Source organism: Gasterosteus aculeatus, chromosome 4, assembly GCF_964276395.1.
Source record: "Gasterosteus aculeatus chromosome 4, fGasAcu3.hap1.1, whole genome shotgun sequence".
Lineage (NCBI taxonomy): Eukaryota > Metazoa > Chordata > Actinopteri > Perciformes > Gasterosteidae > Gasterosteus > Gasterosteus aculeatus.
Window position 1 is genome coordinate 10,206,333 of NC_135691.1, and position 13,956 is coordinate 10,220,288.

Here is a 13,956-nt window from a genome sequence, read left to right on the forward strand (position 1 = left end):
GCCTTGCCCATCAGACTAATCATGATGACATTCAATGATTCATAGTTTGCTTGTAGGTCACTGGCTGGATTGTATTACTAAAAATCCACATGACACACATGGACTACTGATGCTACAGTTTACTCAGCAGTATTAAGATAATCAGTCTTTATTATACCAGGGATTGTGCTTCATGGAATGCTGACACTGCTTTGACCTTGTTTTGTTACATTTTGGAAAAGTCATTTAAATGTGAAATCAATCACTTGATCCCTCGGTGGCCAAACTGTTTATAGACATAACTAACGGACCTCATAGTATCTACATTTATCATCCAGTACTGCACTACATTGCACAGAATGATATCAGATACTGTAACCAACCTGAGAGCAACAGCAAGGCCTTTCACTGCATGCCCACAAGGCCATGTGGAAAAAAATACAGGTTGCGTATTCAGTTAATAAAAGATGATCACACCAGCTCCTCCACCAATGCCACATACAGCACCTCTGGGAAGCATGGGGAGCAAATGAATCCATTAATAGCTTTTTATGCACTTATACTAAAACAATTAATCATTTTTGAAAACATGGCAGTAATGCCATTATTCTACGACAATTATTAGAGGTTTGTTATATCCATGATTTCTTTAATTGACGGTTTTTTTATTTTCAGCTGACTAAAACCACCCAGTGTTCACGGTACACAGTATTGTACGCTCACAGCATTTCAGTTTGTATTAATAAACTCTGTAATCCATTAATGAAAGTAACATTTCCCGAGGATATGTTAATTTAATCTTTGAATAATGTAAAGTGAATAAATGGGGGTTTAGAAAAACACACAATATTTACACCCTCAAACACAGAGAGCTGTACATAATAAATCTGGTGTTTGGATACATGTTTGCCTGCTTCTCTCTCTGTTGTTTATCACGTGATGAAGGTAAAAGGACAAACATAGGCAGCACCTATGAGCAGTGTGATCAAAGGGGCAGAGGGAGCAGTGCAGGGGAGGGGGTGGCTTTGGTGGAAGCAGTGAACAGCCGTTCTTTAGGTGCGTTCAATGCATTATTAAATGCCAACCACCACATATAGTTGCCAAATATATCTCCTGTGTACTAAGAATACCATGATCTCCCACAACTGTGTGGGTGCTTCTGAGTAAGTGTGTGCTATCAGGGCGTGAACTGTGCAGTTTTTCTGTGTGTGAGTATTGATGGGGGGAAGGGTGCGAACATGCTCCAAGGCGAGTCTCTCCCCCCTCCTCCTCTCCTTCTGCACAGCTCTCTTGTCTCCATAGTAACGCCATCTCAGGCACAGACATGATGCATGTGTGCTGAAACACTCACACCCTCGCTAATGTCGAAGCATATGGGTTTATTTGTCAAAAGGAAAGGGATTGTATGTAATGTACAGCTGGATTTGTTTCCCGACCCGATTTAAATCCCTTACAGTTGATAAAGCCCTTTTTATTTGACTGATTTTAACAAATCAGATCATATTGTCACAGAAGCAACATACATACACATAAACACACTCAAACCAAGCATCCACTCCAAGCTGCTCATGCATTGATAATGCAGCACTGCAGCAGCATATCCACTATGGCAGATTCACTTTGGCAGCAGAGCTAGCTTCTTTTTCCACCCCCACAGTTCCCCAGTGGGCCTGACCTTTGCGTTCAACCATGCCCAACCCACTCTCCGGGCCGGGGCTCTGGGGACCACCCCCACTCTTACAGTCCACACACCACATCCTGCTTCATGTGACAAGATGCTGATGTCATGGTGCGGTCTTTGTGTGGAATATAGAGCTCACGGCACAAGGGGGCAACCTACTCCTTTTGCTTGTCTTCCCTTCTCAGTAGCAATACACTACAAGAGCATGCTTTTGCTCTGAGGTACAAATGCTTGCCTTATCTTTGTGTGTTGGAGTGCTGACCTAATACATAGTTTAAATATGAGGTTTTCTGTGATAGGACTCATACAGCAGTTAATTTTGATAACAGTATGACTAGAACCACACCCAATTGCACCAGTAAGTGACTGTGATATGCAGATAAAGCAGAGGAGATGAACCGAGAGAAAGAGTTAACCAGAGTGGAGAGGGTGTACTTTCTTTTAAATGGGACAATGACCTCTATCAAATATAAAATTGATATTTATAAAACAATGTTTTTTTTTTTAATGTTTGTATTTGCAGGATCCACATCCCCAGGTGTGCACACATTGCGATCTATAGAATACGGACTTGCACTTGTATGCGCATACATATTTACACACAAAGTTACAGGAGGGAACAAGTGAGCCGGAACAAGAGGAAAACCAGGGCACAGCAATATGGAGGATGCTTAAACAGACACACGCTCATACCCTTGAGATAAAACTAGAGGCACACACAGTGTTCACTCATACGGGAAGTAATGGCACAATGCCCAAATCTCACATAATTAGTTACTCTACTGTAAAACCACATGCAGGAGAAACAGAATGCGGTTATAGCCCCACTGATTTTACTGTTTGTTGTTGTCATGAGCTGTCATTTACCAACGTGCGAGCTATGGAATTTAGATTTGAACTCATATTCATGAGCCTCATAACATTTCTCTCCACTTTGCTTCTTTACACTGTATTGGAAGTGTTGGCCTATTAAGGCACCAACGTAGCCACTGTTTTCATTAAGCATGAGGACATTCATGAATAGTCAGTTTACAGGTGGTCAGTAATGTAAAAGGCACTCTGTTCTTAAAAACCCAAATATCCATAATAAAAATGGAGCTATGAAATTAAAATGTCAGTTATTGAACCTTTAACAGCAAATTTATAGTTCACGGTAATCAAGGTATCTATACAGCATGAATCACAGTGTGTCTGTAAGGAGTTTAACTGCAGGACGTGTTTGTGGGATTTCCATGCGGTGTGTGAGAAAGAAAGGTGTGATGTGTAGTAATACAATTGGTGATGAAGAGGACAAAAGAGAAACGTGTATGTGTGACCATTAATTCAACTCATATACAATTGATTGTTAATCCAGCAAACCTGTGAAAAGCAGGATCACACTCATGGTTTACTTTGCGGCAACTGACTATTAATCAAAGGACACGGAATGTACAACAAGCTTTGGTAACAGCGAAGGTAGCAAGAAACTCTGATTGGTCAACTAGAATCACTTGACTGTGATGGCCACTCTGATTGGCTCAACAGTGCATAGAAACAACGGCAGCGTCTGATAGATCGCTCCTTTCACATTGCGCACCCATAATAGATTCACTCTCTCCTCTCTTGTATCCATGGTGACGCAGATGCAGCCCCCATGGGTTACCCCTCCCTTCACCATCCTTCACCGCACCCCTCTTCATGAACACTGCAAGTGCGGTTTTATTTGTTTTTGATCAGAACAAAACAAAACACAAAAAGGCCGGTTATTATCCACTAAAACGCATATTTTCTCCACATTGTGGACATTTGTTTATACTTTAACATTTAATACAGCCGAGGACAGACGCTCGTCCGGTTCTCTTTCTGTTTCCCTAGACAACATGTCAGTCTTAAACATTTGTTGTGGGCTTCAATCTATTTTTATACGGCATGGGTAACCTAGATTTGTCGATCAAACAGCTCACTGGGGAGGAGGGCAGGCATTTTGTTAGCCTTTTATCAGAATGTAAAATAGGACAGGACTTGCTATCCATGGATGAATACTGCCATTAAAACTCGATAACAATACCAGTCAATACACAGGCACATACAGAGAGGAAACACGCTAAATTATTCAATACACTGACACATATAATGCACAATAGAAGAGGGATGTAATTTCCATGTGATGCCACCAGGGGGCGCTTATTTACCCTGCTCTTTGTTCTCTATACCAGTCTGCACATTCACTGTCAAACACACACAAATGTCAGAGGCAGGCAGTGGTTTAAAACCTTATATTAGATTAGCACGCTCACTGCACTCGAAAAAATTGTATCAGTGGTGCAGATACACCAGCAGCCTTGGTGTCAGTCACCCTTCTCCTCTGCCTGCGGAAATTGAAATGTCTAGCTTCCCAGATGGGGAAGGAGATATGGATGCGTCTAACAATATATGCACATTCACATTCAGCTTGATACATAGTAATGCAAAAAGGGGAAGAAAAGAGAGAATTCCATCAGCCACAAATAAAGATGATGAAGAATATGCTGTTTCCATATCATTCACATTCCAAGGGCAAATGTAAATGTAAAAGTTCGTCCAGATGTTGGTGTCCCATATATATTAGCCATCAGCAAATTATATCTATGTATTTATCAATGTTGCCATGTGTGATGCCAATTTTTACTTTCTTATCAGGCATGGAGTACAGAATATGCAGAATGCAGTGCCGCATGTGAAGTGCACTGCAGGTGCAGGGCTGCTGCGCAAGGGCTTGTCCCATTTCTTTAAGAAAAAAAGGTCTGAATAATAGAGGAGCGTGCTGGCCTGCTGAGAATCTGACGTTGAAAATGAATGAAAAGGTTTTGTGAGGTTGTTCCACACAGAAAATGAAGATGACTATTTATACAATCATTCAAGCGTGTGCTCTGCTGCAGCCGGTCTCCGAGAATAGCAAACAGCACATTGCACTCTCATCAGCATCAAAACTTAAACAGCTACACGGACATTGCCTGAGCATCTTGAGCAACCAATAGATGTTATAAAAAACGTAAGTGTGTAGTTTTTTTTGTGTGCATGATGAAGAGTGATGTAGTGAGAATTACACTTCACAGGTTCACCTGGTTAAAACTGATTGCAATACAGCATCACCCAATATTATACGCAGTCAATCATGTAAAAAAAATGAGGGTTAGTAATCCGTTCAATCAGGCCAACGCAAAATAACAATAAAAGAACACAAGGTCAAAATCAAAACAAAGCCTGGACTATAGTCTGGAATTTAAATGTGAGTGGCGTCTTCGTTTACTCTGTGTCTTGTTTCCTTTTCAAAGATATCCTTCATGTCACCATTAAGATGATTCCACCTAATCGCATTAGAGCAGTAACGCGGTAGAGTTATTACTATTACTAAGCCTTAATCTAGGGCAACTGGGAAAACTGACATTTGTGGAGGAATGGAAAGACAGCTTTGACAGGGAGTTCCTAACGCACCTGAAGGAACACTGATAATTCCACACGGTGCAAGGACGTCTAATGGTTCCACAGAGACAGTATTTTCTAATGTATTATTACATTACACTGTAAAGGTATCTATATTGTTTTGGTCACTGAGTGTATGTTTCTACACCTTATACGCATAGCTTTGCTCCGTAAGAAGCACCATCAGCACAGGCTGTGCTCCAGTTCTCAGTTGGACGACGAAGCAAATGAGGATTAAGACAAACATTTGTGAGTAAACATGGGTTTAGGGAACAATTATGCCCTAGCTTTAACGCAAAAACTAATTTACAGTAGCATGCACAAGAAGACCAATCTCCTTGTTATTTTAATATTTTGTTTAACAACTTTGTTTCTGCTCATTTTTCCTCTACTTACATTAAGCAGATCCTCACTTCATTTATTATCTGTAATGTGATGCATAAACAATCTAGGCCAGGGTCTACTGTCCACAATTTAGTTTTGGTGTTAATGAAAAAGCTAGTTTACCTATCAATGAATCACGTAGCACCTGATGTTGTTATCTGCTGTTAAACTGCACGTATCTCTCAAGCATCACAGAAAAGTATCCTGTCACATACAGAAAAGGACTCCTCGAATATAAGTAAGTACTTATATATTATATTACTACTAGTATAGTAATATAAAGTCACCACAAGACAATGAAATTAGGCATTAAACTAAGCATTTTGTTGTCGGTACCATCACCCTGAATGTGCAAGCGCATTACACCGATGAGCTGTTCACAGTCTTTGAAGTTGCCATGTGCACATGTATGACCAGAGCTAACATCAAAATACAGAAAGCAGGCCCGACAAGCACCATCCCCTCACCCGTGCACGGAGACACCCTCAACTCAGGTAATCATGAATGCAATTTATTGTAAAGGGGGCCACAGAATTGTGTTTAAGTACCAGAATGATAATTCACTAAATAACTAAAACTTAAACAATGTTTATGTAGTGTTATACTGTTACTTGGAAACAAAATATAAATGTCATAAGCAATTATGCTCCCTAACAGTGCAGGCCTCACACAGACACGAGGACACAACAGAGCTGCATCTGTTAACATGAGCTGAGCCGTTAATAAAAAGGCATCATTTTTGATAACTTCAACAACAAGTAACTGAAATAGCCACTCTGTGTTTGTATAAAACACACAACTGCGCACAGATGATAGGTTCAGATTATTTCACATCTGGCTCAAGGACTGACGCTGGGAAGAATCAGAGTAAGGTTAGTCCATTCCTCCCCTCCTCTTTTACTGCTGCCTAGAGAAAGAAGAAGGTGCTATGAGCGCAGCTCCACGTTCCACGGAGAGGAGGTGAAGATGTCTCGGGACATCTTGGGAAGAGAGCTATATATATATATATATATATATACATATATATTAAAGGGCAATGGATATGTTTTCCAAATGCAATTAACAACTGAACTGAGACCAACATGAAATAGATCAACGAGAGAGTAACACTTCTTACAAAAGATGTCAGCCATTTTCTATCAACTTGTAATTATATAAAGAGACAGGAGGGGGCATAAGAGAGAGTATCAGATAGAGGAAATAACAACACGTGAGGAGGACAAAGATTACGGAAATTAAGAGATTCTTTCCGCAAGAATTGAATAGAAGAAAAAAACAAACAGAGGGACTAAATAAACAAGCAAATGAAAAGAAGCCATCCTTAGGTGAAGATGAGAAGGAAAGCTCACCGGGCTTAAGCACCGTGTTTTCAAGAACAAAGGCAGGGAGAGAAGGAGAGAGGGAGCTAGTCAGTAGGAGGAGAGAGTGGGATATGAGTCAGGCTTACAGCTCTAACGCTCATCTTCCACACCCATGTTTCATTGTTTTATTCATACAATGCACCCACAAGATAAAATGGTGGGAAACCGAAATAATATTTAGTGGTCGGTAAACATGCAGCTCAAGTGTGATGTGATTGTAAAATCATAAATCTGATGATTGAATAATAGCTTAAGCCTTCCAGTCCCTGATTTAAACGTGATGACAGATGGTTGGCCTGAAAATAAACACAGAAGATCGACTTTACCAAATGAAAAGCTACACGTGGGATGAGATGATTCACCCACAGAACAGCTCACGGGTTTCACACTCCATGAACAGAGGGATCCAAACTGAAGTATAAAAAAACGCAGACGATGTGTCAGGCTGTAACTTTACATTCGAGATGAAAAAACATCTTTCTCTCCGCATCTATTCATTCATATCAATTTAATCCCATGCCCTTGATACCAACATAGTGAATGAAGAACACGTAAGGAAAAATTAAATTTAAAATGTGTTAATTAACTTCTTTGTTCGATTTGGATTCGGTTTTTCTCTGGAATTTCATCTTTTGTGTAAAAATAAAAAATACAGTTTGCTTGTCTTAAGCAACAACTTTGTAAGTTTTAAAAACAACTAGGAGTTTTATTTTTTTAAGTTTGACCAGATGAACTCGATTACCTCAAGACATACTGAAAGTGACCTACTTGAAAATATCTTTATTAGTTTTCCTACAGTTGTGTTGTAGTTGACGCGTTGTACAAAAAGTAAAAAGAAAGATAAAAAGAAAGAAAGGTAATTCATAAAAACACATACAAATAATTAAACAGCTGTATTGTTGACAGAAAACAGTTAGCAAATTTAGATTGCTTTTGCTTAAATACAAGACACAACATCCGAAAAGCTTAATTGGGGCAAATAGCCATAGAGGAATGCAGAACAGCAAGAGACTGGATACACACAACATCTGTTTCCATCTATTTCTGCATGATCAGAAATCAACATAATATGAGGAATAAATCCGAAAAGTCTGTAAACTGTGGCCCTATAACGTATCTATTATACAGGAAGCGGGTCAGGGATAAAAGAAGGCCATCATCTGACTGAGGCTGCAGCCACTTCGACCTGACTTCTCTCACACATTCAAACATTCTTTGCTCCAGAGATCACATCCCAAATGCAGATATCAGGAACCTCCAACAGGATGAGCATAAAGCATACTTTCAACCAACTGTGTCTTCACTTGTTTCACATTTAAGAGCTGTCTGCCACGCATGCAGACTTGAGCCGTCTGCTCAGTCAGTTCAATCCTCCAGGCATGTTCAGATGACCTATAGCACAGCGGCAGATGTTCTGGCTGTACCGATGCCAAGTGCAGACCTACATCTGTTCTGGTCTGTTGATTCAAAAAATGAACTACTATTTAAACACATAACACATGTCTTCGCTGTACTATAAACATCAGTTGTTTTTACATCAGACAGACAGATACTATATATATATATATATATATATATATATATATATATATATATATATATATATATATATATATATATTATTCAAAACATAATTGCACGTATCTAAATTACATTAAGATATGCATTCATTTGAAAAGAAAGCCAGAGAGAGCATTGGCATGATACAGCACCCATAAGCTATTATTGATTTGAAGGTGGTGTGCACAAATGGTTTTAATTAATGCAATGTTGCAATGCTCATAGAAATAGACCCATTCCCACATAGAAAGGCCTTAGCTTGGCTGCAATGGAGTGATTCTTAAGGAAGAGTAGCAAGGTCCAACCTATACAACACATTCACACAGCTATGAATCACTGAACTGAAAATAATCAACCTGCTTACATCACCAGTAGGAAGGACAAAGGGTCACTACTACTCACACAACAGGCACGGCAGAGACAGTGAGAGAGAAAAGGAATACAACAGTATGAACTATTTCTCTATTGGCTAGAACAAACAGATAACCAGGTCAGACTAGATAGACAAGCTCCCATAAAAACCTTGCTACATTTATCAACATGGAAGACGCAGGTTCCACCCACATAGTGCCTGTAGCCATAGCCAACTCATATCAAAGCCACACATGGCTCTGAACCAGTCTCGTCATGTACTCGGACAAATGAAAAGAGCGAAAGGAGCTGGGCCAGGGAATCTTGCACCACAGTTTAAATGCAGCTCAGAGTGCAATTTCTGCACCACCAACTCAGATTCTCCCTGTTAACTGTTAGAACCCGGAGGCACTCTGTGTTGTTAACAGTTTAAATTCATTGTCAAACTGTTGCAATTCAAAAAAATATTGTTTTCTGTACAGTTGTAATGTGTCAGTGTCAAACATTATAGTCAAAAGCTTGTGCCAATTGGCATTAGTGCACTTTGATGTTTCCAACCTAGATGTAAAGTCACAAAAAATAAGTTGTGTAATTCTTATTTACATTTAGTGTAACTCAATATAGAGAAGAGTGTTTTTACTTTTTCAAACCCTTCTCTGCCGCTCTGTGGTGTTCAAAACACAGCACTATGGATGAACAGCTTATTGACCAATACTCTGTATGCTGCACTGCAGCACTGCCTGTGCCTGCTGACATACGCTATATTAACATCCTGATTCACCAAATCACCTGAATCGTGTACAAATAATGCCGGCTAATGCAAACAAGCACTCACACACTCACTAATGCACACATGAACACTCGTATAACTGCAAAATCTTAAAAGGGTTTAATCAACTAATCAACACAATCCCGATAGAATCGTCAAGAAACACATTTAATGAACCAAATCCCTTCTTCGAGTCAGAGAGATTCATCAGTTTAATTAGTGAAAAATAACTTCAGTCAACCTCAGCTGCAAATGAGTGGTGATGGAAATCAATACTTAGTGACACAGAAACAGAAATGCTTCCTGACACTCTGAGTTAACCCTTTATGGTTAAACAATATATAAATAGATGTCAATACGCAGAATCAAATAAAAACAACAACAACAACAACACAACAACATTCCTCTAGAAAGACAGATCTAAGTGACATTATTGTGGACCTCATTGCTGCCAGAGCCGAAGCAGAAGTTATCCTCTTTTTAAATGTAGTTCAGATGAAGGTTAATGGTAGGTAACAATGTACATGTGGTGGTAGGAGGACTTATCTCAGCGACCATAGACGTACAATTACTGACCTCACAAGGTTTACACTAGATATAAACTTGAGGAAAGATGTGTCACTCAAATGGAAAGTAGTTAATAGAAACCGTTATACCTTTATATAGAATGTTTGCAATGCATGACACTAGAGATACAATGCAATAGTTCAAACTGCCATTTTAGCATGATTCCTTTAAACAGTAAAGCAAAGCGGAATGAGCAGTGGGGTTACGGAAGCCAGAATTATCCTATGCATTAAGCTACTTTCCATGTGTCATTTCATACCTATAGTGACATAGGTCAGCTTGTTTCTAATCTCACTGGTGAAAGTTAGGTCTGGCATTGAAGATGATAGTGTTTTTTAATCTATTTGATACAGTTCACCCATAATTGTCTCACAGTGAATGTGTTTCTTCCACCACCAAAGGGAGCATATATCACTTCTTGGTTTTCTATCAGCCCTCTTTCTTCTGGGGAAGTGACTTTCAGTAAAGTGGATTAGGGATTTGTGAATGTGTACAATGTGTGTGCTTCAGCACAAGCGTGCACATGTAAAGTGTCAACATGAAATCAGTATCTGTTTTTCGCAGTACCCTTGTGTGTGTAAATTAGATTACCATCACTGCGGCTGACCTCAATGTGAGACGCGCCATCCTCCACCCAAGCTGGAGCAGTATGAGAGAATGTGCCCTACTGACACAAAACAGCACATGCACCATCCACAGCCACAACCCTACAGGCATGAAGCACAGCAACACAGAGCCAAAAAGCATGTGGAAGAACAAGAGAGGAGATAGACTGCAGAAGGAAACAGACAGAACGTGATAAGGAGTAATGAAAGGGTGGCTTGTGTGAGAGGAAAAGACGTCCCGAGACATAAAAGCGGGAAAGGAGGCCAAGTGGGAGGGGGCAGGGGAGGGGGAAAACCAAGAGTGATATTTATATGGAGGGTAAAGAAGGAGGAGAAAAATAGCAATGAGGCACAGAGGGAAGCTGCAAACATGGAGAAAGGAAAAGCAGGCCAGTACATGAAACCGAACAGGGACACAGGCGTCGAGTTTCATTCATATTGCGTCATCTAACAAAAAAGGGTAAAAGGCCACAGCAGAGTCGAGAATGGACAGGAAAAGGAAAAGCAGATAACACAGCAGAACACATTTTGGGAGATTCACATAACATGTGGGTGTACGCGCTAGGGGGGTGAATGCAGAAAAAGGCGAAAGTGGTATTTGCTTGGGAGAAAGTTGTCAGCATTTCTGTATGTGATAATGCAGATGCTGCTGACATTAAGAGCGCAGCGTCTTACTGTAACAGCTGGGTCTCCTCATACTCTGACATTTAACTTCCCTTTTCCATCTGAAACCTAATATGGTTTATTGAGGAAAATGTTCTCTTAGAGACACTTAACAAAGACAACATACACAGACAAAGATTTTTGCGCTGTGAATGATTTTTAGTGCAGACACTCAGCATGCAAACGCAATTGCACACATCTGCTCAGCCAGCCAGGCAAAAGGGGAAAGCTACTGGAGCAAGCAGCCATACCCCTGCCAAAGAAAGCATATACAGAAAGAAGGTTTAGGATTATACTATGAGGAACATGCTGTATTTCATGTACGACTGTTGTCCAGTAATGTTTTCAATCAGAGGTGCATTAGGAAAATGCAGTTGCTATCTTGTGCCACCCTCTTTCTGTTGTCATGAAAGCTAAAACAACTTGCATAGTCAAACGTTCTGCGTTGGTTAATCAGACGGGCACATCCCCTTGTGCTTGTTTCGAAAAAAATAGAAATTCATCCACTCCTCTCTCATCGGCGTTTCTCTTTCACTGTGAAACCAGGGCATCCAAAGTGATCCACCGACATCAATCTGCACTTTTTAGGTTTAATGAGACGCAATCATTTTTAATCACGTCGATACATGTTTTTTCTGGGCATCTGCTGTCCAGGCACAGCTTAGCACTGCCGCTGTGATGTAAAACACATGACGGCCGGAAACGCTTTAATCTCACACACAAACAAGTGCACATTAAACTATGCACAGATATGCACAGTCAGTTATTGCTGTCTAGAGGAGGACTGAAAAGAACTACATTGGAGCGCAGACAAAGTGTGATCAGCCGTAACTTCAAGAAGCCGAGCTGCTTCCTTACACTGAATCTGAACGCATCCTTTTCCCTCTCATATTCATACTGCTTCCTGCTTTAATATGCATGCTTAGTGGGTCACAGTGTTCCCTCAGGTTTCAACAGAGACTTATTTAATGTGTAAAAATCCAGGAAATCTAAAGGGTTGATTTTGTTGGGAGAAAAGATTATGTCCATATCTAATTATGACATCAACTATTCCCGCCTTTAGTATTGCTTTGATATCTGCACCGTCTGTTGCTTGATATACAATGGAGACTTCCTTGATATAATCCATTTTCATTGAATATTGTGAGCTGTAGATGAGCCGTAGAAAAGCCACTTCCCCTCCCCCTCCTCTTTTGCTCTCTCCATCCCTCCCTCCCTGTTTCGCTGCTGTTGCTAAGACAGCTGAGCACACGCTAGTCTGTGGAAACCAGTAGACAGTGCTTCTCCTTGTGCGTTGCTATGGGCAACACATAGTGTTCGAGAATCAGACTGGCATGCAGACTTAAACACATGATAAAATATGACCTACTTTTGTATTCAATAAAAAGGAATCAGTGGCAAAGACGCTAGTGTGAAAATTATGATATATATATATATATATATATATATATATATATATATATATATATATATATATATATATATATATCATAATTTTAAAAAACTGTTCACAATATATATATATATATGTATATATATATATATATATATATACACATATATTAATTTAAATAAACTGTGTAGACATAGTCTTTTACATTGCTGTCTCATATTTTTTCAAAACTAAATAAAGTACAAATAAATATTGCTTGCTGCTTTGCAGGCCTGCAATGAATGAAGATCACTGCAGATGGAAAAAGAGTGTTCCAGCTCCACCTGACATTGTGATTCACTGCACATCAGCCACAGGCGCCTTCTCTTCCCCTCTCTCTGCCATAGCTGCAGCCATTCATGGACCACTGAATCAAGCACAGACCTCAAGTGAGTCTGTTGGCCACTATTTTACTCCTTATACACACACAAATACACAATATATGTAGAAGTGTGTAAAATGTAAAATTGTGAACAGTTTTTTAAAATTCCTACATTATGCAAAATTCAATAACAAATGATTAAATATGATGCACTGATGCAGATGTTAGAAAAGGCTACAGCAACCATATTTATTGTTTGTAAATAAATCTTGATGTTTTAAGGTTATGCTAACAAAAAGGGTGAATGGTTACTGCACTGAATAATTGTAAACTGAATCCAATTATTCCAATATTTCATAAAGTTAAACCACGATTTAAATTATGCATTTATCTTTCTCAACAAGTTTATAAACTGACACAGCCAAGCACGGCGGTTTGTCATTGCACTGAAAATAGCTGTCAAAGTCTCAAAGAAATCAGATGTGATCAAATACGAAGCAAGCGCAGTCTGGAGCCTTTCGCTTTCTGAAGGTAAAAGTAATGATTGTCTCGTTCTATAAAGCAGCTATGTCTTCAGTATCAAAGAGTATATTTCTATTTATGAACTTATTGTTTCATGCTAAATTTACCAATTCATCTCGGCCATCAACAACATCCTATTTTACATATGAATTTCACTTTTAAGTAAACCAGATCAACCCAGCATTCAGGAACAAACACAGCCTTAGACTCTAAGCAGCGTGAGAACCAAACATACAACCAGCTGTAAACCAACAACCCAACTCAGGGGACACTTAGCGTAGCTGTGACATTGCTGTGTGTGAAGTTTACTGATGGACAG

General features: G+C 39.6%; 1 protein-coding gene across 25 annotated transcripts in view; it reads right to left on the reverse strand.

The window, feature by feature from the left end:
- Nucleotides 1–13,956, reverse strand: part of LOC120817097 (protocadherin alpha-C2) — a 161,443-nt gene that overhangs the window by 83,979 nt on the left and 63,508 nt on the right. The window lies entirely within an intron of this gene.